The following is a 22,512-nucleotide window of genomic DNA, read 5'->3' on the forward strand; positions in this document are numbered from 1 at the left end:
AGTTTCCCTTTTCATGTGCCCATCACTCAGGGTTAACTGTGATGGGGTTTTGCAGTAGGGAAGAGAGATTAGTCTCAACTCTGAATGTAACAAAAAGTTCAGGACTTACCACTCAGGAACAGAGTGGGACTTTTGGGGAGTCATTAGATGGAAAATTACTAACAGGGTAGACACTATGGCTTGAATGTGTCCCCCATAATTCATGAGCTGGAGACTTACTTCCCAGTGCAACAGTGTTGAGAGGTGAAACATTTAAATCTTATTAATGCTGTTACTGTGGGAGTAAGTGAATTATTGAGAGAGAAATTTCCTGATAAAAGGATGAATTCAGGCCCCCTTCCTCCTCCTCTCTGGCATAATCTGTCACCATGTGATGCCTTCCACAATGGAACAATATAGAAGAAGGCCCTCACAGATGTAGCCCCTTAATCTTGGACTTCCCAGACTATAGAACTGTAATAAATCAATCTCCTCTATAAATTACCCAGTCTGTGACACTGTTATAGCTGCATGAGATGGACTAAGACTCTCAGGTAGCTCTTTGCTAAACTGACCTAAGATTCTTACTGAAGGAAAGCTATGGTTATCTACTACCATCTAGGGGATGAATAATTTGATCAGATATCCAAGGTGAACAGATATTGAGGGCAGGGATTTTCGCTAAATGGACTTAGCAGAATTCTTGCTAAAACTTGTTAGAAATAGATTTGGAATTTTGGGGTGTCATGAGGAGATGACACAACTCAGAAGTCAATAGGCAAGGCAAAATTTACTTCTGTAGAAGGGTGTGCCACAAAGAGTCCAGTTAGCAAGCACACTGAGCAGGAAGTCTGCTCAGTTTTTATCTCTAACACAAGTCTGTCCCTCATCCTAACGGATGGGTTTGGGCTCACAATCTTTGCAATTGGCTAATGTGAAAAGTTTTCACATGGGGTAAGGGGACCTTGGAGCAGGGAGAGCAAGAAAATTCTTTTGGGTAATATCCATCTTAAGCAAGCAGTTTGAGATTAGGACACCTGGCGGTGAAAGGAACTTATTCAGTTAAGAAAAACAGCCCTTTTGTTCTACCACAGGAATCTTGCAAGGTCAAGCAATGTTTCACAGAGCATGCAGGCAGCAATTTGGAGAGGTTAGCTGGCACCTACACAATGATAGTTATATTACACAATAACTCCTTTGACAGAAAAGACCTGAGTTTAGTTGATTCTCACAAACTGAAAGAAGCACAGAAGGACGCAAATGTCATAAAGTCAACGGCTAGTTGAGAAGGAATTCAGAGGAAACTGACTAGAGTTTGGTCAATTATGTCAGTATGGACATAAAATATGACTACACGCAATTGGAAATAGGTATGAAAGGAGACACAGCAAAGGTGTTATCAGAATTCTGGTTTGGAGGGCCTGTACCTGGAGCAGTGAGACAGTTTAGGAACCACACTGAAACCAGAGTTTGGAACCCCAGGCACAAACTCCAAGCTTCCACCTGTTAGGTCTAGCCACTCACCTCTATATGCCAAATAAAGAGACAAGAAATGGTGAAGGGCTAAGAAAAGAGGTTTATTCCATGACCTGGATGCATTGTAGGAACAGGCAGAGTAAGCACCATTTTCAGCCATCTTCAGGGTACAGACAGGAGCTTTAGCTTTAAATAGACAAGGAATTAGGGCATCATACAAAAGATATGCATAATTAAACAGTCCCAGGCTCAGGTGTATCCCAGTGGTCAAGAGGGTCCTGGTTGGCCATTACCTCAGTCTTGTTAGTTAAGGGCAGAAGTTGTTCCAGAGAAGATGTTACTGCTGTCATCACTTGAGGGGAGAGATCTGGTTCCCAAGACATGATTATTCCTGCTCTAGGGTATAGCCTCATTGAAGGACAGACTGCATAGGGAGTTCCCAAAAGGTGACAAGTGGTCAAGGAGACATCTCTCCTTCCCAGGAAACCTCTGTCTGCACCTGAGAGACATCTCTGCCCTCAGGCAATAGTCAAAAAGGCTATAAAACCCAATCCCCAACCCGACCCATGGGACCACCAGTGTCTGGGTCCCCATGCATTCCCCACTATGCAGTCTTTCTCTTCTCTTCTCTACAAATAAAATCTTTCTGACCTCTGCTGTTGAAGTCTGGCCATGCTTTCATTCTCAGAGCGGGCTCAAGAACCCTGAGCACCTGAAATTCCTGCGTGTGTCATCTGAGCATCATCATCATTGTAGGTAATTGTTCTCATTTGGAGGGGTGGTGGTGGTCTGTCCTGCAAAACTCTGCTATTCCTTAGAGAAAGTTTCAGTACCTTGTCATAGAGATGTTGTCACTCATTCCTGTCCTTCCTTGTTCCATGGTGGCTGTAGTGGAGAATGGTTCAGAGCAAAGGACAATAGGTACAAAATGGAGACAGAGAACCATGCTTTTCTCCTGTCTTTAGTTAATTCGTGGGCACAAATAATGAGTCAGTGCTTTTTTCAGTAAAAGCAATTCAAGCTCCTCTTACAGGAACATAAGGTGAAGCTCAGAGCTGTCTCACACTGACTCTGGACACCTGGTCCAAGGTGGAGGGCCTGAGGTGATCTCAAGACCCAGGAATCCCCATTCCTGGGGCTGAACAGGGCCTCTGAGGGGAAGCAGGGGTGGTGTGGTCCTGCTTTGGTTGTCTTAGGGAAATGAGTCAGGGAGCTGATGCCAGGTTTAGGAGCATAGGGTCCTCTATTGACCAGCTTGGACCCTTAGCCTGTCACCCATTAAAAGTATGACGTGTTTTCTTCTATCCCACCCTCCTGCTCTTTCAGTGCTCTTTCAGTGGCTGCAGCAGCTCATGCACCTGAAAGTCCTTCAGGAAAGATAATGGCCTCTCCTTAGTCCTGTTAGGAAAACGCCACACATCGTACACAAAGGAGGCTCATGAGAGTTATCTCATGTCCAAAAGTTTAATAAACAGGGTGGCTGGCAAATAAAAGGAAAAGAAAAATGGCGCAGCAGCTTCTCTCAGCGGGTCTGGCCTTAAGTAGCATTTGGGAGAAAGCAAGGGCAAGGGATGGTCTTTGATCTGCAAAGGAAGAGACCAGCTGCAGAAGCAAGGTCTCAGGCAAAAGGGAGGTGGCGGGAGATAAGGAACAGTGAGCTTTGCTCAGCAAAGGATGAGACCAGCCGGCCACTGAAGCAAGGTCTAGGGGTGGGCAAAGGAAGGGAGTTGGGAGATAAGGAAAGGTGGGCTTTGCTTTGCAAGGAGTGAAACCAGCTGCGGCTTAGGCTGAAGAAGAGGCAGTTCCCATCAAGTCCACCCCACCAAAATAGTAAAAGCTTAGGCTTCTCTTTATTGGGAAAGCAGTCTGGTCTTCTTTCTGCTCAGAAGTAGAAGCCCCTTTCAAGCCTTGCCTGTACTCCCACACGTTTGGCTTGGTTTCATTTCTAAGGTTCCCTGAGGAAAGATGCCTTCTCTGGTAACAGCAGTACTACAACAGCAAGGGAATCAGTGTGATATGAGGGGAGCTCGGGTGGTGAGGGTCCTTGGTCCACTCTTAGATAAAGCAACTCAAGCAGCAAAGGTCAGAGAAGTTTTATTTGTAGAGAAGAGAAAGGAAACTGGGACCCAGAAACTGGTGGTCCCCTGGACCAGGTTGGAAATTGTGTTTTATAGCTTTTTTTATTGCCCGAGGGTGGAGATTTTGGCAGATGGATGTTGAAGGAGAAGTGTCTCCTTGGTGTGAATAGATGTTTCTTGGGAAGGAGAAGGGACATTTTTTTCCCCTGGCTAACTGACACCTTTTGGGAATACATGGACCTCCTGCAGTCCACCCTTCAAGTGGGCAAAGGTCTCACCCAAATGCCACTTCCTCAGGAAGGACCTCTGGAGCATCCTAACTAGAGTGGTGCATACCCCCCTTACTCTTCCCAATTTTTGTTTTCTTCCTACTTCCTCCCCTCTTTGCTCTCTTCCCTCCCTCCTGGGGCCTGGCACAAGCTAGGCAAGTATTCTACCATTGAGTTGCACCCTTGGTCCTCCTAGTTTTATTTTCTTGGAGAACCTCCTAGTTTTATTTCTATCTATAAATAGATTTATAAATATATAAATCTTATATACTTATTTACATATTTCTAGTCAATTGCTTGAGAGCAGATATACTGTGGCCTTTGTTATCACTGCCACCTTGGGCAGCCCCAGGCAGAGTGGAGGTGGGTTTGTTTACTGGCTGCTTAAGGATTATTCACTGAATGAGTTAACTGCAGGGGCTTCATACAACTCCACACCCACCTAACTCCCCACCCCCACTTTTTTGGATGGCACTGGTATTTGAAATCAGGACCTCAAGCTTGATAGGTGCTCTTACCCCTCGAGCACTCTACCAGCCCTTTTTTTGTGATGTGTGTTTTCCAGATAGGGTCTCCAGAACTATTTGCCCCGGGGATGGTTTCCTCCTGATCTCTGTCTCCAGAGTAGCTAGGATTAGAGGTGTGAGCCACCAGCAGCCCAGTCTACTTACCTTCCATTCTTTCTTTCTTTTTTTCTGGTACGCAGGCTTGAACTCAGGGCCCTATGCTTGCTAGGCAGGTGCTCTGCCACTTGAGCTACTCCACCAGCCCTATCTTACATTGGGTATTTTGAGATTGGGCTTCGCAAACTAGTTGCACCGACTGGCTTCCAACCATGATCCTCCAGATCTCTGCCTCCTGAATAGCTAAGATTACAGACGTGAGCCACCAGCGCCTGGCTTCGCCATTCTTACAAATCTGAAAACTGAGGTTCAGAGAAGCTTAGGCTGTTCCAGGATCACACGTCTAGTGGGTAGTAGAGGCAGGATTTGGTTCCCAGCTGTCGCTATTAGATTGTGATTCAGAACAGGCGGGCTTTTGTCTCCGCTTCTTGTTTCTGGTGTCTCGTCTACCTAAGACGGCCCCACTTCCTAACTGGCTGCCATGGAAACGGCTCCCAATTAGGCACAGATTTCTGGAGGCTCTGGCAACAAAGGCTGGGGGAGGGGAGAGGAAGAGAGCAGCTAGGAAAAAGGGAGGGGGGGGTCTCTTCCCGCGCCCCGCCCCCTCCGTCCTCTCCCTTCCGGCGCGTCCCCGCGCGTCCCCGCGCGTCCCCATGCGTTCCGCTTGCTGCGCCCTCCGCGCGCGCATACCGCAGACCTGCGACGCGGCTGAGAAGCCTGTCCCGAGCCTCCACACCAAACGTCAGATTCCCCGAGCTTCCCGGCTTTAGCCTGCGGAGGTCCCAGGCTAGTCTCCCACGTCCCCTGCGAGAATACCCGAGACGTGCCGTCCCTGTTCTCTCACCAGTGCAGGCGGAAAGAGGGCGCGGCCCGAGGCGCTGGCAGAACCAACAGAAAAGCTAAGCCCAACATGAACAATTGGAGGGATCCAAAATTCTCCCCTATTTCTTTCCTTGTACTGTCTGGGAAACGTGGACAGCTTTGGCTGCTCTGTGACCCTGCCCTCTGTATGTTTCCCCTGTCAGTGGAACCCTAATGGTGGCCTTGAGCTAGTCTTTGATAAAGTTGTTTAGATTGAAACACCGAAAGACGAAACATGGTGCTAAACATGTAGAAACTTGTCCCTGAGCCAAATTCTGCAAATCCTCATATAACAACATAAGCCAGTCCCCTCTTCTGGACATACCTAGCTAGAACATCTCCAGAGTATCTGCATTCACAGTAAGAAACTGTGCATCTGAAGAATGCTGATTCTCTATAAGGAAGTTCCCTGCTGGGTGCAGGGGGCTCAGGCCTGTCATCCTAGCTACTCAGGAGGCAGTGATCAGGAGGATCATGGATTGAAGCCAGCCCAGGCAAATAGTTCCTGACTTCATCTTGAAACCTCCTTCACAAAAAAGTGCTGGTGAAGTAACTCAAGGTGCAGGCCCTGAGTTCAAACCCTAGTATCAAAAAAACAAAACAAAACAAAACAAAAAAACCCCAAAAAACAAAGAAAGTTTCTCTTAGGAATAACTTGAATGTAATAGCTTGGAGTTTACTGCTTCTTTCTTTGGAATCCCAGCCAGCCCCATCTTGGGTGTTTTGTGTTTTGGGGGTAGTCCCTGGTGGGAATTCCTCTCCCACCACCTTTGGGGCAATTCCAATTATGGTTTGGCTGGATAGAATCACCGAGAAACAAATCTCCCTTCCTATTCATAAGCCATTCACACTCCTCAAGGATTCACGTCCATTTCCACTGTCTCCAGTCAGAGGTGACCAGACCCGAGCTGCCCCAACACCTGTTGTTATCTGGATGGGACAGGAAGCGCTCTAGGCTTGACCACAGAGCCACAGTTGGGGCTCTACAAGGCCTGGAGGAGTCTTGCCAGCTCCACACGGACATCCCTGAGATGCTGTTGTCCCAACCTGGGCAGCTGGCTGATGAAAGCAAAGGCCATCTGTACCTGTGAAGCATCCCTAACCATGGACACATAATGCCCAGCAGAGGTGTCATCCATAACTCCAGAGCTGGGAGGCAACTGAGAGGCAACTTGTTTATAGATAGAGAAACTGAGGCCCTAAGAGAGGCCAAGCAGAAGCAGGACACAAAGGTGAGTGCTCAGACTGCAGGTACTGAGCTGTTAGGATCCCTCTGCCTCTCTGTTCCAGTTCTCCAAAAGTTCCATGATCAGGTGAGGATGGGTGTCCTTCAGGGCTTGGTAGAGTTGGTCTTTGCAGGCCTGGTTCAAGGACCTGCTGAACAGTTTCTGCATCTGGCCTGGCTTGTTGGCCTCAGCCCACCCCTTGTCATACTACTCTTCACTCAGCACCTGTCCATACAGCTTGTCCAAGACAGGGTCCACTGATGTCACGTGGGCCACCAGTTGCTCCTAATGTTGGTTTGCAAACAAGGACAGGGCTTCCGGGGATGAAGATGTGGTTGGCAATGAGCAAAGAAAGGCTAACACCGTAGTCTCTACCTGTGATCCCCACTTCTAGCTCTTTTCATTTACCTCATCTGCGTCCCTGGCTGCCTTCTCCTTCTGGAAGGCATTTGACTACCAGAAAAGCTCTTCTGCCCTGCCTCATGCTAGCATTTAGCCTGGCATTCTGCCTGAGCCACAAGAAGGGTTCATGATGGGGCACTGAGGCTGTGAGTAGGAGGTGATGGGGCCTGTATGGATAGGAGCAAGGGCAATGGGAGGGACTCCGCCTCTGGGCACGCACCTCTTCAACCCCATCTCTGGGTCTCACGCTTACTAGGCAGGTGCTCTTACTGCTTGAGCTACTCCACCAGCTCTTTTTTGTGTGATGGGTATGTTATGTGCCAGTATGAAATGTTGTGTGCCTTTGTCAAGGGTCCTGGCCTTCACAGGTCAGAGAGCTGACTCGTGAGGCAACTGATTGACTTGTGGGACAAGGCTGGTACACGAAATAGGATTAATTAGAAAAAAAGGAAAGGCTACAGCTAGAGCAGTGCAGTGGAGCCTGGAAACCGGTGGCTCCCTGCTTAGGTGAAGGCTGGGGATTTTTATGGATGCTTTAACTCTGGGTTTGGGTAAGGGTTTGGTGGACTCTTTCCACTGGCCGTGGGTTTGTGGGCTTTCTTAGATGAGCTGGTCTGTTTGCCCCTTATTGGGGGAGGAGAACAATCTTGAGAGCGTTTTGCTCATCAGCCCTGTGGCAGATCTATCAGAAGAACCTATATCTCCTCTTCAGGATGCAGGAATGTAGATTTACAACTCCTTCTCAGGGTGCAGGAACCACAGTGCTCTCCGTGGGGGATGGGATATTCACTCATCTCTGTCCTTTAGGTTTCCAGACCCAACAAGTTCCCCTTCTGAGACAAATACCCACCTGCTGTTGGGGCGAGGGGCATTGACTTGTCAAGCTGATTCGTGCTGGCGATGGGGTGACAGGGGTAGGAGTAGTGGCACTTGTCTCAGGGGTTGGCCTGTGTAGTCTCCAGAGGCCCCAATAGAACTGGATGGAGGGCTCATGCGTAGGCAGAGGTGAGTATTCCTTGACTAAGAGCTGGAATTTGATCCACTGGACCTGTTGAGATATGAATCTGGAGAAAGCATTTACTAACAAGGCCCAAGTAGGAGTATTAGAAGGAGCATAAAAAGGGGGCCAGCCAGAGGTAGTGTCCAAGGAACCCAGCTCCATGTTGTTTCAGAAGGACCACAAATTGCTAGCTCTTCTTTCCTTTTTGTAATGTGTTCTCTTAGCTCTTGGGCCATGTCTCTGACCACCCAGATTTGTTAGTACAAAAGCAACATTCCTCATTTAGGAAAAGGCACGTTCCACCCTTTTCAGCAGCTAATAGATCAAGTGCATGCCTATTTTGGAGCACTACTGATGTGAGTGAGTCTACCTGGTCTTGTAAAGTCTCTGTGGACTGAGTGACCTGTTCTATGTCATTATTGAATTCTGTTGAGAGCTTTTGATAGGTATAGACTGATAAGGAGATACCCCCAATGCCCATACCTATTCCAGCCATGATCCCATAGCTATTCGTAGGGGAATGATTTGGATAGCTCTCTTTGATCGAGTGTAGGGCTCTAGAGGAATAGGAAGAGACTGGTTACCAGAAACACCATCAATTTGTGGGGTTAGAAGTGCTTTAGTACAGATTCCCTTCCAGCCAGGAGGTAGGCAAGTATAGGCGACAGTTCTCCAAACAAAATAAGTTGCAGGAGAAAAGAAACACTGAGTGCCATTTGTTGACTGTGTGATACTGATGCAAAGGCTCTTGGAGATTCCCCCATTGGAATTGACCCCTGTAAACTTTGGAGGCACTGGGGAGCAGGATAAGTTAGTTTTATATTGGTAGAATTAAGTCTTGTTAGGAGAGGGTTTAATTCATTACCTGGTGAGGCCTCAAGTGAGTCCATGGGGGTTGCCAATATCTGTGGAGAGCTTGGAGAGAGACAAAGCCAGCAATCCTCAGCCAAAGTGGGGTTTTGTAGAGTTTAAAAGATGATGGGCAGAGTTGAGTAACCTGTACAGATGGGGATCTAGATTTATGGGTGGCTGAGGCCACGGGGTTTTTATTGTTTTTCTGGGAGGGGGAGTGGGAAGTGGGAGTCTCTGTCATACATAGTTTTACATGATCCTCATGTGTCATGTCAGCCAGTAATTCGACTTTTGCTTTTATAACCTCTTTTTTTTTTAAATTTTCTCCCTTTGTCCCCTCCTGTGGCCAACAGACCCACTGGCCTGCTCCCCCAAGGCATTGTGTGGAATCATACATGCTGACAAAGCCTGTGCCTAAGCTCTTGCCATATAGTTGTTCATTTTTTAAACAGCAAAAGTTGCTGTTGGAACAACCAGGCGCAGTGTTGCAATCATGAGGGAGGGGGACCCGCAGCCAAGGTGCAGACTATAAGAGGGAGGACAGCACAAAGAGCAGGGTACACAGGACAGATACCCACCACTCAAAGGTACTCGTGGGAGCCATATCCACTCACGGGGAGAAGTTGCCCACAAACTGACACTCAGAGTAATGGGGACCAGAATATAAACAGCCCACAAAAAGGGAGAAAGTGAAGACATAAGTTATGTGTTCGAGGTGTTCCTTTTAAAAAGATATTTGAGGTCTTCCACTGGCTCACAGGAGTAGGCTGGTGGAGCAGGGGTGGCTCCAGAGTGGGTGTGTCAGGCTCTGGTGTCCAACATTTGGCTTAGGAGATGTGAATCCAGGAGTCTAACCCAGTGACCTTAATTCCTGTGGGGGTGATAAAAAGACCGGGTATGGCCCTTCCCAAGGGGGTTCAGAGAGACCCCAGGACTAGATCTCCAGGACAAAGGGCAGCTGGGGAGAGATCTTGGGGCTCCTCTCTTCCTACTTCAGAGAGGACCTGTTGAAACCTGGCTAGTTGAGTGATATGAGAGACTAGGTTAGTTACTTCAGGGTCTAAAATTAAATCTTTTTGGAGAAAGGGTCTCCCATACAAGGCTTCAAAGGGAGTAAGGCCCATTTTATTTGGGGTGTTTCTAAGTCGGATTAAGGCTAGAGGTAGTAATTTTTGCCAGGGGAAGTGAGTTTCCTTAGCCAATTTAGACAGGTGTCTCTTGAGTAGTCCATTGGCCCGCTCAACCTTGCCTGAGGATTGGGGTCTCCAGGCACAGTGGAGATGATGTTTGATTCCCAAAGCCTTAGAGACTCCCTGAGTGACTTCCTCTCAGAAGGCCAGCCCATTGTCACTTTGGAGAGTCTGGGGGAGTCCAAATCTAGGGATAATCTCGCTATTTGGAACCTTAGTTACCTCCCGGGCCTTTTTAGAAGAGCAGGGGAATGCTTCAACCCACCCAGTAAAGGTATCCACCAGAACCAGGAGCAATCTAGAGGCTGGGCCCCCTGGCAGGTGGGTGAAGTCAAGCTGCCAGTCCTCCCCTGGATATGTACCCCGCCTCTGAGTTCCAGGGATAGGGCAGTGTTGCAGGGGTTGTTACACTGACAGATTTCACATCCTAATCGTATCCTGGAGAGTGTCTCCAAGTTTTATCCCCTCGAATAGTCGCCCTGCCATGGAGAGTGTCTTATGGACCCCCAAGTGATAGGTCTGGTGTAGGGTTTTTAGGACCTTCCATTGGCTACTCTGTGGAAGAAATAATTTGCTCTTAGGAGTTATCCACCATCCTCTGTGATCTAAGCAATATCCTCTCTCTGAAGCCTGTGAATTCTCGGTAGGTGAGTATAGGGGGTGTTCAGAAGGAAGGAGGGCCATGTCAGCTCTCTGGTTTCCCTTAGCAACCTGATCCTCTGACCTTTGATGTCCGGGGAAGTGAATTACTGCTATTTGTTTTGGAAGTAAAGCTGCTTTTAAGAGGTTGAAGATTTCCTTGGTACTGGTCCACTGGAACACCCTCTGATAGGATCTGGAGTAAGAACTAGAAGTGTTCTTAGTCATGACCAAGGTGAAGCCCTTCCTATTCCTGTTGGGAAACTGAGGCCCTGAGGCTACGATCATAGGCTAATGAAGAGAGAGAAGGCATTGGAATGAGTAATAGAAATTTCTCCCACATCATTTTAGATTTGGTTTTATCTTGTTTTAGACTGAACCGAATCCCTGGTGTAGAACTAACCAAGTCCATTGCTAAATTGCTTAGGCTATTTGACATCTTATTTTGAGCAGAAATCTACTTCTTTGAATTTATTTGATCCACTACACTCATACAGATCAAAGATGTGTGTTCTGGATTTGGATGTCAAAATCAAGATAAAGCAAATCTTAGCACATGGTAATAATGAGGGAATTTTTAATAATTTTAATAAGTGAAGGCATTTAAACAAATGAAGGGGGAGTTGAGGGCATCTCATGTGAACAAGGACTGAGAGTTTAAGCAGACATGACTGTTAGTCCAGTGTGACCCAAAAGTGCAGGGAAGTGGCACAAGCACCTAGTTTGTGGTACAGAAGCCCTGGGTCCATTAGGACAGAGGGAGGGGTGTTCCTTATACTGTTTGTTGACTGCACAGTCTTGGTCATTCCTGATTCATGCATGAAATGCAACATCTACTGAGGAAGGTGACTGGGTAGCCAAGAATGTAAAAATGAAAATATAAGAGGAACCCATGATGTTTAACTTGCATAAGAGAGGTCATGATCCCAGTCTTCCAATATCAGAGGCTTTTCCATGAGGAAGGATATAGACTTTGGTGAGCTCCAAGGGACAGAGTGGAGACTGATTGGAGGAAGAGGTTGGCATAACATAAAGAAAAAGAGAGAGCTGGGTGCCGGTGACTCACACCTGTAATCCTAGCTACTCAGGAGGCAGAGATCAGAAGGCTGGTTCAAAGTTATTAGCCCCAGGCAAGTAGTTCATGAAACCCTATCTTGAAAAAACCCACCACAAAAAAGGGCTGGCAGAGTGGTTCAAGTGGTAAGAGCACCTGCCTAGCAAATGTGAGGCCCTGAATTAAATTCTCAGTGCCCCCAAAACAAAAAATGGAAAAAGAACAACATTCATACCCTTTGTTAAGGCTCACGGCATTAAGTATTCACAGACCCAGTTTCATTTAATCTTTCCAATAATCCCATCAGTCATTATGATCCTCATTTTGTGTATGAGGAACCCCAGACTCAAATGAGCTTAGTAATTTTCCCAAGATCACCTGGTAAGTAAGTGCTGGAGTGGGGTTCAACCCAGCTCTGATACTGGGCTGGTTAATTTTCCACTTGTGGTTGCACTGAGCCAACACTGAGCAAAGTGCATCCTCTTTCACCACCTGGGGAAGCCTGTTTGCAGCAGCTGAGGAGATGCCACTACTTTTGTCTGACAGCTAAGAAGGGCTGATGGTCCTCAAAACACTGAGTAGGGGATTCTGGTATTGTAGCTGATGGTGCTGGACTAAGACTGTAAGGTTTCTTCACTCCTGAATGTTCATTATTTGATTTCCTCTAGTCTACCTTGAAAAAAATGCCTGATCCAGGAGTGAGTATGTGATGTTGACAAAAGTGGTTTAATCCATCAACCACAGAAACATATAGTGCTTGTTCCTTCATTTCACATCTAAGCCATCATGAGAAACTGTGCCAATGGCCTTGTGGATGTCAATCTGTTAATTTCAAGGCTGTGTGGTGGACACCAGGGTTCATGAGAAAGAAAATGGGGTTTAGAGTCAGATTGACTTGAGTTTAAATTACAGTCATACCAATTAGGTAACTTAAAAAAGCCACACAAATCAGCTGTGGTGCCTGTAATCTCAGCACTCCAGAGGATGAGGCAGAGAATCACAAGTTTGACCAGCCTGCATACCTTGTGATTTTGACGCCAGCCTTGGCAACATAGCAAGACCTTGTCTCAAGAAAACCTCCAAACAACCAAACCAAACAAAAAAAGAAGATTTTAAAAGGAAAAGTCACATAATTTCTCTGGGCTATTTTCTCTCATCAATAAATTGTGATAGTTCATACCATACCCCCTCCCGCTCATTGGCTTTTTTTCCTCCCTTTTCTGAGCTTTCTGGACTTGTTTTGGTTTTACCTGGTTTCAGCAAAGCCTCCTATACTAGTGTCCCATCTCTCTTGTCTCTCATTTGCTGCCTGATCCTTGAGCCAACATGGCCAATGAAGATCTCAGAGAAGAGCTGGAATTCTCCTGGGCTCTGATGGCAGAAGTCCAGTTAATGAAGAGAGAAAGTAACACCATGTGAGAGGTCACTGTCCATCCTGCAAATGAGGTCTTCCTCTCCTTTTTCTCCCTCCATTGCCCGACCTATTTGGCCCTGCTCAAACCCATAGGGACATTGATTATTGCAGGTCTCACTAGAGGAGGAGTCTGTATGGCTGTAGTAGTGGCTACATTCATTACACTGCAGATGATCAGGTTGAGAAATATAACTTGTCGTAGCTGTTGTTTGAGCCATCGTTACCCTCTCCTGTCTGAATGGGCCTCTACAGCCTCCAGAGCTATCATGGGCCTCCCTCCCAAACCCTGCTTTACTCCGGAATCTTCCCAATAGCTTCCAGGTGCCTGGCAAGACAGTTCCAAACGGATATAGCTGTGATTCCCGGACTCGCTGGGCTCTGAGTCTGGCCTGTTTCTCCTGTTCCATGCTGTCTTCCCGGTGAGCAGTACCAATTGTTTACTGAGTTTTTCTGACCTCAACAAATGAGACTGGAATCTCATTTGGAATCCTGATTAGATGTATATGAAGCCTTCTCATGGTATCCTCCACATTACTTAATCTTTTGTGATGTATTAAATTAAATATTTTATGTCAATTTCATTTGGTCCATTATTTTAAATTTTTTCTTACTTCTCATTTTTAAGACCACTTATTTCTTGAGCATATTATACACACTTATTTTATGTTCTATTTCTGTAATTCTGATGATTGAAATATTTAAGGAGCTGATTCTGATACCTGAGGCTTCTGCTGGTTCTTACCTGTGGTGTTTTGTCTACTTTTTGTGAGGTTGTGAGGTTTTTTTTTTTGAGACAAGAGGTATGACCAGAGCAAGCCTGCTTTGTGAAATTTTTGACTGTGACTTGAATTTCTTGGAACTTTATCTGTGGAAAGTCTTTGGAGGTGACTGAAGTCAGAATACTTTGATCACTATCTTCTCTTAGGAAGCCACTTTTCCTTGTCTCCAGCTCTTAAATGGAATCTGTTGATACTGTATCTTTTCACTGCCTTCAGGAGTGGCAATGACTTCTCACTTTAGATCTTGGGCACTAAATATTCCTTGTTAGTTCACTCAGCCTTTCTTTGTACATAGCCTTGTCTTTGAAGAAAATCTCTTCAAATGTCACAACTGAGCATATCGCCTGTTTCCTGCTGGAACCCTGGGTTTTACAGTCTATGTAAAGAGCACTTAATAAATTCTGGTTAGTATTGTTATTGAGCAAAACACTTTCCATTTTGGGAAACTTTCAGGTAAGCTCAGGAAAAAATAATTACAAGGCGGGGAGACCTGTACTTCAGAGAATATATGTCTACAAGAGTGCAATGAGGGAAAAATCTCAGGCTCTAGCTACATAATTCCCTTTCTCCTGTTCAGGAAGCTGTTCCCCTCTTCTGCCCTCTCATTATCATCACCTTCCTCCTTCTCCCTTCCTTTACCCTGGGGGGGTCACAAAGTGAGGGAGGTGCACAGCAGCCACAGCTCCCTGCTCAGCCTTGATGTCAAACAGAGCTCCTGCCACCATCCAGCTGTGGTGCATGACAGTCCTGCCCAGGAAGGGGTCCCAGGCACAGAACTCAATCTTGATGGTCACTGCCCTTCTACCACAAAGCCAAGACCCGTGTAGGACAGTGGTAGGAGCCAGTCATGGGGGAGTAAACTCTGGGAAGAAGGGAGAGAGGCAGACACCAAATCACACAAACTCACTGAGCACCTCCTGGATGCCAGACCCAGTGCAGGGGCTCTGGGTACAGTAGAGTAGCCACACACAACGGCGAGGTCTTGGGTTTGAGTCCTGGCTCTTCTGCTCTCTGACTGTGGTTACTGGAGGAAATTATTTAACCACCTTAATCTCAGTTTCCTCATCTGTTAATAGGAGTAATGACACCACCCATCTCATAGGGTGGTGAGTGATGTGTAAGCTAATGCAAACTGACAGCTGAATACAGGCCTGGGAACAGTTGTTTGTTCTTCTTAGATTGACAATGATGATTATGAGGAGGAGGATGAAACAGGCAAATACTTTCATTCTTAAAGTGATGCACGGATGACACATGCAGGAATTTCAGATGCTCAGGGTTCTTGAGCCTGCTCTGAGAGAATGAAAGCACAGACAGATTCTAACAGCAGAGGTCAGAAAGATTTTATTTGTAGAGAATTTAGTTGGAGAAAAGAGAAGAGAAAGACTGCATATTGGAGAATGCAGGGGGACCCGGAAACCCGTGATCCCGAGGGTCAGGGTGGGGAGTGGGTTTTATAGCCTATTTTGCGTTGCCTGAGGGTGGAGATGCCTTTCAGATGCAAACAGGCATTTCCTAGGGAGGAGAAATGTCTCCTTGACCACTTATTGCCTTTTGGGACCTCCCGCAGTCCATCCTTCAGTCCTTCAAAAGGGCCCATTGAACAAAAGTAAATAGCAATATACATCCTAATAATAATTATAACTCTTGGAAGTGAAAATGCTTTTCAGAGATCTTAAGTGACTTCTCCAAACTCCCCAGGTTATAAATGTTTTGGCCACAGGATGGCAGTTAGGAATGACTTGTCTCCCAGATAAAGGCTGACCACAAGAGGGGTCATCAAGGGGACCACGATAGTAGGTCATTTTCATCTCCATCAGAGGCATCTGTAATTTGATGGATTCTAGGCGAGAAGAAACAAACTTGACAAGGAAGTTTAAAATGCAAGGCCCAAACACAAGAGAATAATACCAACCATAGGCCCCAGAAAGGGTAGGAACCAAGTCCAGGAGGGGAGCCAGGATTTTATTTAGTCCCATACCAGTGTAGAAACTTGAGTTTCAATAGATTGCTCCAGGAGCCACTTAGCCTGTCAGCAGGAATCAGTTCCTGAATAGACTTCATTGTCCCTATCCCTAACAACAGTTAGGGCGACCATTGAGAGGGGAGATTGAAGGACCCACTGCAGGAGGTCCCAAAAAGGTGATAAGTGGTCAAGGAGACACCTCTCCTTCCCAGGAAACCTCTGTTTGTACCTGAGAGACATCTCTACCCTCAGGCAATATTCAAAAAGGCTATAAAACCCAATCTCCAACCTGACCCACAGGACCACCGGTTTCTGGGTCACCCTGCATTCCCCACTATGCAGTCTTTCTCTTCTCTTCTGTACAAATAAAATCTTTCAGACCTCTGCTGCTGGAGTCTGCCTCGGTTTTCATTCTCAGAGTGGGCTCAAGAACCCTGAGCACCTGAAATTCCTGTGTGTGTCATCTGTGCATCAACAAGTCTTATATAAGCTTTGCATTAAAGTTTTTACACAGCTGTAGAAACCATTTTACCTTTTTTCTCTTTTATACAGCCCCACACATTCTGAAAGTTAACTCAAATGTCCGTATTCCAACCAGGACTGGCTGAAATAAAACCCCCTAGCAGCCTTGAATAACGGGTTATCTTAGTAAAGGCAGCAGAAAAAAAATAAAAAAAAGCAAAGGCAAAAACAAAACTAGATAGCTAAAGGCCTTTATATGTTAATACTATAACTGTAGTCTAAGATATATGTTATAGCTCTTCACAAGAAATGTTTTAAATTAGGCATACCAAACAAAAATTATTACTAATTTAAGTGTGCACAGCCTAAAAGCAAATTTGCCAGAAAAAGACAAAACAAAACAATAACAACAACAAAAACATGAGATGAGCTCAAAAAATGCAAGGGAGATTCCTATCTTATATGAAGTGGCCACTGCTACCTGGCCAAATTTATTTCTAGGAATTCTTGGGGCATTTACCATGTTGAGATTTGAAATAAATTTTCCCAATGTAGTTTTCAGGACTCATTTTGTGAGGGGCTTGTTGGGTGGCTGAAACAATAATTAGTACTCAGGAGATGTTTTGGGTCAGTAAGACTTAATTTTTGAATGGAGATTCCCTCCAGAGTGTCACCAACAGACCAGCTACTCCATTTTACATGTCTCAGGAAGCTCCAAATATCAAAGGATGTGGGGTAGCTCAAGGTGTGGGGGTGTGGGAAAGGAGAGAGAACTACTTCCTTCTATGCAACATCCCCCCAACACAAGTTAAGAGTTCCTTCCAATCCAGAAATGGGTTGTGAAATGGCTTCCTGTGAGACCACTTTGCATAGTTGATCTGTCACCCTGACACATCCATCAAGGCTCTAGTTACCTACAGTGGGCCAGAGGGAGCATTTGTCTCTTTTCTTAGGGTCCAGGGACTGGAATGCAAGCAAACTTTTAATAGAACAGTTGCTGCAGGCACATTTTTTTTTTTTAGACTCTATCAATTCAATGATCATAAACACAGACCAACAAACAAATTGATAGACAAAAAAACACATAAAGCAATCACATTAAAATTAGATCACACTTTTTGATTCCAGCCAACTAAAATTCTTCTTAGGTGCCTCTGAGATAGAATTAGCACTTTCCACTCTCATGCAAATCACAACTGTCACCTCCAAACATCCTGGTTTTCCTTTGCACCTTAGGTCTCACCTTGCTTTTTTTTTTTTTGTACTGGAATTTTAACTCAGAGCCTCACACTTGCTGGGCAGGCATTCTACCACATGAGCTACTCCACCAGCCCAAAAGGAAGGTCTTGAAACAAAACTAGCTTTACAGCAACAGGGACCATTTTATCTGTTCCCTCCATCCAGGGCCAATTATCACAGACATTACTTTTTGGGAGCATTGTATCCAACACCATCAGAAGGCAATGTCACTTCATGATCACCAATTCCGTTACTGGGGGCCCTGGCCAGATGCTTGGCCTGGGAGGTTGGGGAGAATCCCAACAAACTGGCTTTTTTCATCTCTACCCCTGCATTGGGAGCCTAGTTAACAAAAGACAAATGATGGTGAAGTAGAATAGAAAAGAAAAACAAGACCAAAAAAACCCCAACAAAATATTCACAGTCTGGCTATAACCAGGCAATCACTCGGGCTAGAAATCTGTCTTCCCTATACTACATCAGTTATACACTTTTTGTAGAAGGAGAACAAAAGCCAAGAAATATGCCTATATATATTCAGTTAGACCTGGACCTGGGCCTGAATGCTGGGAGGTATGTAGCAATTCTCATTCTGCCCATTCTGTTGGTGCTAGAACTGAGGAGAGGAGTGGAGTTGTTTTCCAGCATGACTTGAAACTTGCAAGGAAAGAGCAACTTTAAAAATGCAGGGAGGGGACCGGAGGTGTGGCTCAAGTGGTAGAGCCTGTCTCACAAGCTCAAAGCTCTGAGTTTGAACCACAATACCTACAAAACAAACAAAAAAGTACAGGTTGGGGCTCTTTTTTAAATTTGTCAATTTTGTAGGAGGCCCTGTTAAACTTACATATCCAAATTTGAAGTCCAGAGCAGTTTAGATTGTTCCAAAATCACACATGTAGTAGGTAGTAGAGTGGAGCAGGCTAGAATTAGGGAAAGTATGGGACTCTTAGAACATGTATGACTTAATATTGTGTTTCAGGTTGAACATTCTCTTTCTCTGAGCCTTCTTTGCAATTGCAAATGTGTATAGGTTATTCACACCATAGCTCAGGGACAACTCAATCCACTCTCACCTGGCCCAGGGATTACCCATGCTCCTCTCCACTCAGTGATTATTGGTGGGGAATCACCAGGTTCTCCTCTTCCCATAGGTTAGCATAAGTTTGAAAAGCACCTGGAAAAAGAGAAACATGCTCTCTCTGCTTCTAGCTTCCACCTGGTTCTACCATCCCCCATTTTGTAATTCCCCTCCCTAACTTTAAATAACTCTGTTACACCCTCATGTCCTGCCATGGATTCTTCCACGTGCGATCCAAAGAATTTGGAAATCTTCTGACCACAGACTGCATCATTGCCATTAACAGAGCCACTGCCTGTCCCTCAAAATCCCAGCCTGCACTTTCTTTCTTTCTCTCTTTCTTTCTGTTACGTGCCGGTGTTGAAGTGTTGCAGGACGGGGTCAAGGGTCTTTGCCTTTATGGCCAGTTAACCGGCTCATGAGGCAGCTGAATGATGAGCCAAAGCTGGTATAGAAAGTGGGATTTATTAGAAAGGAAAGGCTACAGCTAGAGCAGTGCAGCAGAGCCTGGAAACCGGTAGCTTGCTGCTCAGGTGAAGGCTGGGGTTTTTATGGATGTTTTAACATCTTTCTCTTTCTCTCTCTTCTTCCTTCCTTCCTTCTTCCTTCTTTCTGTAAGGAACTGCTGAATAAAGACCATGCCACGTGTGGAAAAGAAAGATTTATTGGAACCAGACCACAGGGCTGTCACTCTTTCGGGTTCAGAGTGCAGTAGCTTGGCTGAAATGGGTAGTGGGCTTTATAGGAGGGGCCAAGCCATGTGGGAGGGAGAATCTCTGGTCTCTGATTATCTGTGATCACCAGATGGAACAGGTCGACATGCCTGACTAGTTGAGTAACTGGAAGTTCCTGAGGTTTTGCAAGCAGAGAAATAAGCAGGGAAACAAGCAGGGGAGTTGGGCAAACAGTCATAAATCAGGGGGTCTGGTTTCAGTGCTAGCCTCAGGACCTTCTGCCTGCCCCAAGAATGCCAGGGACCTAACACTTTCCTTTCTCTTTCTCCTTCCTTCCTTCTGTCTCCCTCTCCTCTTTCTTTTTCTCCTTCCTTCCTCCCTCTTTCTCTCCCTCTTTCTTCTTCTTTCCTTCATTACCAGGACCAAGCTGAACCAATGAAGTCTCCAGAGGGAGAGGTCCTAAAGTTAGGTACTGTGTTCATGACTTTGTCAAAGAAAAGAATTTCATGACATGTTGAGGTAGAGACCAGCAAAGCTTATTATGCACCCAGATGTGGACATGGATACATGAGAAGAGGCAAGCTGAGTGTTTTAACATTGAGGATACTTAAACTGGTAAAACAGGACAGGGGCTTAGTGGAAACAGCCCTTTAGCTAGTGTCTGAGTGTTACTGGATGAGTGGTTTCTGAAGGCTCTGGTCAGAAGATTTCTAGGCACTTGAATCCTGAAAGGGAAGAAATCAGGCAAGATGCAAAAAATGTGAGAATGGTAGTGAAGTTTATTGAAAGTGAAGGGAAAGGACTGCAGGAAAAAGCAGTGGTGGATCCCGGCCAGGTGGAACAGAAGTGCACGGTCCTTGTTTTTATGGGCCTTTATAAATTGAAAGGGCAAATGGGAAAAATCTGGGTGGTCTTTGCAGGATGGGCTACGGTGATTGACAGGTTTGATTGACAAGGTCTTGTTATGCAACATGGGGCGCTCTGTGCATGCACTTATGCTACCTCTCAGGTATTTTAATTGTATCATATGAGGGGTACTTTTACTTGAGAGGTAACTGGAAGTTTACAAAAGACTTGAACAAATAACCCTGCCTTGAGGTTACCTCAAAATTCCCCTCCTCCCCTGAACCATTGCACAACTTGCAAAATGACGTATTTCACCCACCCAGACCCCTGTTCTCCCTTCCTAGAACCAGCTACCTGGTGACCTTTCTTTTCCTCCCCCCTCCCTACTTAAGGACCTTGCTTTACTACAACCGTGTACCACTCATTTTTGGATTCGTTCTGGTGTATTTGGTGCCCCTCTCTGGCTTTTAATAAAGGCCCATCCAGTCTGTTGAGGTCAGTTCCTTTTCTTTCTCATCTATCCTCGCTTCATTAAACAGTTTGAACCTAACAGTAATCAAGAGTGGAATTCCAAGGGCAAAGGATTTATCATTGAAAAAAAATTTGTGACTGCAAAGACAAGGAGTTTGGAATGAAATGGGCTGGGGAAAACCTCATGGTGTAGAGTTCCAAAATCCCTGTTTACGAGCCTGCCTCTTTAGCACCTGGTACATCCCAATAATTCCTATCGCTATAGTGTTCTGTTATCAGTTTGACTTAGAGACATTAAGAAAATAGTTAATTTTGGGTCCTGGCAACATACACTTCTGCTTCTTACAACTTTTAGTGATTCCCCTTCAGGTCAAAGGAGGCAGTGGGCCAGGCAGTTTTCTTGAGGATATGCATACTTCAGTCCCTAGGGCACAATAACCAGCTGAGGTAAGGATGAAGGTGGGAATGGAAAGTCATCTTTTTTATTGCTTATTATTGAGCATTTCCACTTCTAATGTCTCATGTCCTACTCTACCCTGCCGCAGTGCTGAGGATCTAACCCCGGGTTCATGCAGGCTAAGCAAGGCTCTATCACTGACCTACATCCCTGACCCCCAGCTGTCACTATTAGAACTGGGATCCAAAAGATGCACATTTCTGTCTCTACCATTCCAAATTATTTGCTTTGACCTTTTTCCTACTCCAAGATTGGCCCTGTTTCTGGAATCTGAGGTCTATATTGTTCACCACTTAACTGAAAACTCAGGAGACAGAAGTTGGTGAAAGAACCAGGTTTATTCAGAGCTGGCTTGAAGAAGACAGAAGGTGACTCTATCTCAAAGCTTCATTTTAGGGATTTTGTGGGCACAAAGCTTTTATGGGAGGAAAAAAAGGGCAGCACAGACAGACAATGGGCAGGAAGTCCATGCTGTGAGTGGAGCATTTATCATTCAGTGGTGTTTTCTTTTCTCTTTTCTGGGTGGAAACCTCACAATGGACTTTGCTGTCCTTCAGCTAGCTAACCAGAACTGGAGGAGAGGTTTCTCTTCAGCAAAAAGGATTAGGGATCGTCAGAAGCCCAAGGGAGGGAAGGGGATTAAGAGACAGTTTCAAATAAACTCCTGTTACAGTTTCTCCTCATTTTGTCCATTCCTCAGTCTGGAAGGATTTGGGGCACTGTGTCATCTGGTTGACTGTTTATTGCTGGATTGGTGTGTAAATTCCATCTAGAGTTGAAAAAAAGGAGCCTATGCCTGTGCATGAAAGAAATAGCATGAGCAAGTCAGGCATGGTGGTACACTTGGGAGGCTGAGACAGGATAATCGTAAGTTCAAGGCCAGAATGGTCTATCTAGAGAGACCTTGCTTCAAAACAAAAACAAAAACAAAACAAAAGAACATAACTCCCCTCCCCCAGGAAATCCCTGAAACTACAAGTAGGAGCCAAGGTTGGAGCTATCTAATAGCACCACCTGGTGGGAGGATGTGCCTGAGCCTCTTCTTTCTATATGATCCCTTTTGCTCTAGTCACTGCTTTTGGTAGGACATTCCAAATTTCCCCCTTGTCTCTTAATGAACTTTTTTCTTTGAATTCATTACTGGTTAATCCTTCTGTGATGTGATCTCTCATGGGGGAGGATAGGTGTGCCCCATGATAAGGCAATGGAGAGGAAAAACCTCTCTCTTTTTTTTTCTTTCCCAATTTGAACAAAAAGAGGCTTAGAAAAAGTGCCCTTTAGGCTAATTTGCTTGGAGTGTATTGTGATAGGTAGCATCTTAGACCAGAAGCTCACTCACAGAGAATCTTGCCAGCCCATAGTTACAAAGTGTAGCTAACCGGCCCAGAAAGCGTGCACTCAATTGCTGCGGTCAACCACACTTGGCCGATGACACACATGAAGGAGGACCCAGAGTCACAAGTTCAGCTCACACATT

General features: G+C 45.6%; 1 pseudogene; it reads right to left on the minus strand.

The window, feature by feature from the left end:
• Positions 1 to 6,548: 6,548 nt before the first annotated feature.
• Positions 6,549 to 22,512, minus strand: part of LOC141413633 (NACHT, LRR and PYD domains-containing protein 1-like) — a 125,402-nt pseudogene continuing 109,438 nt past the window's right edge.

This window comes from Castor canadensis, chromosome 11, assembly GCF_047511655.1.
Source record: "Castor canadensis chromosome 11, mCasCan1.hap1v2, whole genome shotgun sequence".
NCBI classification, from domain to species: Eukaryota; Metazoa; Chordata; class Mammalia; order Rodentia; family Castoridae; genus Castor; species Castor canadensis.